Below are 4649 nucleotides of genomic sequence, written 5' to 3' on the forward strand. Positions count from 1 at the left end.
AGTCACAATTGGTAAGTAAGTTGGCAAAATTTTCACGGGGTAAGTTCGCTCATACCATTTACTAAGGAAAAAAAAATATGTTTTTACAAAATTAATTTTTTTTTTTTAATTTTTAATAATATTGAATAAATTTATTCTTACAAAAAAAATTTTTTTATGTTTTTTTTTCACAGATAAAAAGTGGGCTACTGCTTTGGCTGTTATACGGACTAATATTTGGTACCAGCTAAAAGTAATATTATCTTTTTTTCAAATCAACGTATATCTGGCATGTCATTTGTTAATTTAAATATACCTGCAATAAAGTATGGCAGGGAAATGGAACAGAATGCTGTAACCTGTTTTTATGAAATTTTAAAAACCAATCATAAAAGTGTAGCAATGCATGATTGTGGGTTATTTTTAGATAGAGATATTCCCTTCGTTGTGAATGTCTGAAAGCGAGAATGGTTAGGAAAATAATTTGCCATTGTTTAATCTGTCCTCGTCAGGTAAACAACCATCTAATAAGATAACTGATCACTGCATTTAACATTGTTAGTTAAAATATTTTTAGATATTTATCATTAAGTTCTTAGACTGCCTTAGTGCCATTTAGTACAGGCTTAATAAAGATTTCCACCCAACTATAAAAGTGACAACTATGTCAAAATATATGGCTGTTCCTGTTTTTTATATTACCGAAATACCGGGATTGTCCAATATCAGTCCCGGCATTTCGAGAACGAACGTGCAGGGCGATTAACGCCCCCTTTTTGTAGCAATTGCCCTCTCCTTCTACCATTTGTCCTCTGTATCAAGTAAATTTTGTTATAAAGATCAAGCAATATATTTATTTGCTACTATAACGTGTCTCTTTTTTGAAAAATGATCCCCCTCCTCACTAAAATGTTTCATGATACGGGCCTCTATGGTTCGTGAGTTATAACTGTATAAAGTGGGAATTACGGCATAATAAAAAAAATATTTTCCCTATGGACTCGTAAGTATGATATATCGTTAGGAAAGTAACTCAACGCGAAGTAAATTTTTTCTTAGTTCGTTACGTATAATTATTAGTGCTGGATCAGAAAGGGGCTAGGGATGCGTAACTTATTGCTCTTAAGTTTAGGCCAGGGAGGCCAAGTTTTTAGGTCTTATTTACTCCCAGGCTTCAATCACCGCAGTTTTTTGTAAAATATCTTTATTTGATTCTTTAATGACATTTTCATACACCCTCCTCTCCCCCCACATTGTTTTAATATTATTAAAGCTTGAAATATTAGTAAGTTTTAGATCTAGAAATAAGTTAACATTAACATTAATTTATTTAGAATTAATTATGTGCTGTTTTTCCATTCACGCTCGCAAACGTGATCACTATTTTTTTGTGCTGTTCAACTTTTATAATCTTATCAGGCCATGAACGTAGGCGGCGATCACCATTTACTAATAGACAAGTGAACGTGAAATACCACCTCAACTTTTTGAGTTTGCGTACATACACTTGTTGAACTTCACCTATCCACCCCCCACGTACGTAAATTACTCAACTTAGAACACCTCCCCCCTTGCCGCGTATGTAATGTATGTACGATCTCTAAACATAATTGTTCTAAATACCTCTAAAATAGACACCTAGGAGGTCATGACCACTTAACTAACTTATAAACATTTTATATTATCAAATAAAACGGTGGCTTATCTAATAAAAACGCGGACGCGCGTAATAAAAATAAACAAAATTTAAGATTTTAACAATTAAATAAAATCCGTTACTACCAGTGTTAAGCCTGCTTTGAAAAGTCAGAGGAAGGGGAGGAATTCCTGACCCTAGACTTGTTGGAGGGTAAAAAACGCATACCAAACTTATTAGCCTTTTTTTTGTGGAAAATATACAAGTACAATTGTATGTTTGATGGATTTTGTAGATGGAACACCTATCATTGTTAGCATAAAGCCAAGAAGGAGTTTAAATATATAAGTACAAATACAAAGTATATACTACTTCACAAAAAAACACAAGAAGAAAATCTTCCTCTCAAGTTGCCTAACCTATCTCTAAATGATATACTAGTAAATAAGCAATTCAATATAAGATTCTTAGGAATCATTGTTGATGAAAAAATATCCTGGCTTCCACATATAATATATATCCAGTCAAAAATCACCAAAATAACAGGTTTGATATATCGAGCTCGCTCCTACGTCAATAAAAATAGTCTTAAATTAATCTACTTTGGGCTAATCATAGCTTCATCAGTACTCAAGTACAAGTACTCAAGCGGCAAAGATTAAAAAAATTTATAGTCTACAAAAACATGCCTGCAGAATCATTTACTCAAAAAATAGGCGTGAACACGCTAAGCCCTTAATGAAAGATATGAAAATGATAAATGTGTTTGAAATAAATATCTACCAGCATTTAATTTTCATGTATCGTTATAATCACAATATCTCTCCTATAAGCTTTAATAACAAGTTTAAAATAAATACAAATGATAGCTATAATCTTAGAGCGAATATGTCCAACACATATAAACTGCCTAGGATAATAAACAAATATTCAGAGCACAGCATTCTATATCGAGGTCCAAAAGTATGGGATACTTTTCAAAAAGGATTCAAAGGTACGGTAAATTCGTTAAGTTAATTCAAGTTTTTAACAAAAAAAGAAATTTTTAAAATATAAGAAACGTTTTTGGTTAATGATACTTTGAATAATTTCTCATAAATCTGTTTTTGCTTTATTTCTACTTTTGTTGGTTGCTTATCAATTTTATTAGCGAATTACGCGTTTTATTACGATATTTTATTGAAATTTTATTACGCATATTGTAACATATTACGATATTTTTTTGAAATCTTGTTATAGGGGCTCTATGAAAAGATTGCGATAACGTACTGTCATCCTCATCTTCTTTGAGCCCCTATCTGTTTTACTTATTATATTTATTGAAATTTTATATTACGAAGTTGTAAAATCTTATATTATATTAAAACAGAGAAAAAAAAAACAAAAAAAAATAAATAAAATAAACTTTGTACAAAATAGAACTTTTTAGTTTTGAGAGATATTAGCACAGATTCCTGTGCGAACACTTTATTCCTTGAATACTATTATTAGGCGACTTTAAGGTTTTATATTTCCATTTCTTGAATTATTGAACAATACAGGTTTCAAGTTACAGAGTACAGCACAAACCCTCACAATATCATCATGACGCAATATTGTTAGAGGAAAAACATTCTTTAAAATTCTTTAAGTTTTCATTCTATTAATGACTCGTTCAACGTGTATTTTTAAGTTAGCTATTTTTTTTACTTTACTTACATTCAGATGTTAAAAAAAAGATTCAAGTGTAAAAAAATATTCGTCACGATAAGAAAGTTTTCTATATTTAGTTGACTGAAATCTGCGCTTTAATTAGCTAGTATTCTGAACATATTTTGGAATTTTGGCGGTGATAAATAAATTGTATTATTATTATTATTACTTAACTCATGGGTATTATCTTTAGTTGTATTATTATTCGCGTCATTACATTCTGTTCTAATACTTTTCAAAATTAAAAAGTTCGATTTTGGACAACGTTTATATAAACACTTGGCTTAAAGTTAGTAGAATTATATCCCTTATTTAAAGTAGGATCTGGATTAGCAATGGTAGGTGTTTCATCTACAAAATGAATCGAACAAACACGATCACTGTCACATGGATTCCATTTTTCTTATTTTTATCTTCTCTTTTTAATAAAATTTCTCACTTTTCTCTTTCTCTAGAATTTGTTAAAGAACTTGGAAAACAGAAAAGATTGAAAGGACGATCACAACCACATTGTTCCTTTTTCAAACCTTAATGAACATTATAATCTTGTTTTTTCCACTTAAAATGTTTATAATGGCTATTCGAACACCCTATTTCTGCACAGTTACCTGTTACCCATCGTGTTGAATTCAAAAGATGAGATAAATACAAATAAATACTGATTCAAATACAGATATTTAGGAAGTTTTTTCAACTTTTTACCCACACAATTAGAGTTCAGTACCCGCCGCGCAAAATGGTAAAATTTAAATTGGATAGGTGTATTGATCGGCGCTAGGCGGTGCTTCTAAATGATGAGGCTCATTAAACTATTACTCAGACTTTTAATTAAACAACTTGCTAAATACGTGCTAAGTACTTGTATAGATTATATAATCTTGTAAAATTAAATTTTTATATTTCAAAGAAAAAGTTTTGGTTTTCATTTTATCAAACCCCTTACAATTTAAATTACAGTTTACATTTTATCAAACCCCTTACCGCAAGCCTATGGAAATTCAAAGCAAAGAATCTATGAAGAGTTTATTTTCACGAGCCAATTGGAGAGCCAATTTAGATAAATGTTAATAAGAAAAAATATAAATAACTGAAATATTAATAAAGTACACCTTCATGCGCAAATTATTTAAATTTATTACATAAAAACTAAATTGGTCATAACGCGTTTTGAAAATAAACTCTATCATACACATTAAACAGCAAAGATTATGTACAATGCACGAATATTCGCAGCAAAAAGGCAGTAATTAATAATAAACATTTTAAAAAATTCTTTTGAAAACAATTTTGGCAGGTAGTTTTCAAATTATTAAAAATTTTGGAAGGTAATAATAGTTTATAA

Source organism: Hydra vulgaris, chromosome 03 (genome assembly GCF_038396675.1).
Source record: "Hydra vulgaris chromosome 03, alternate assembly HydraT2T_AEP".
In the NCBI taxonomy this organism is placed as follows: domain Eukaryota; kingdom Metazoa; phylum Cnidaria; class Hydrozoa; order Anthoathecata; family Hydridae; genus Hydra; species Hydra vulgaris.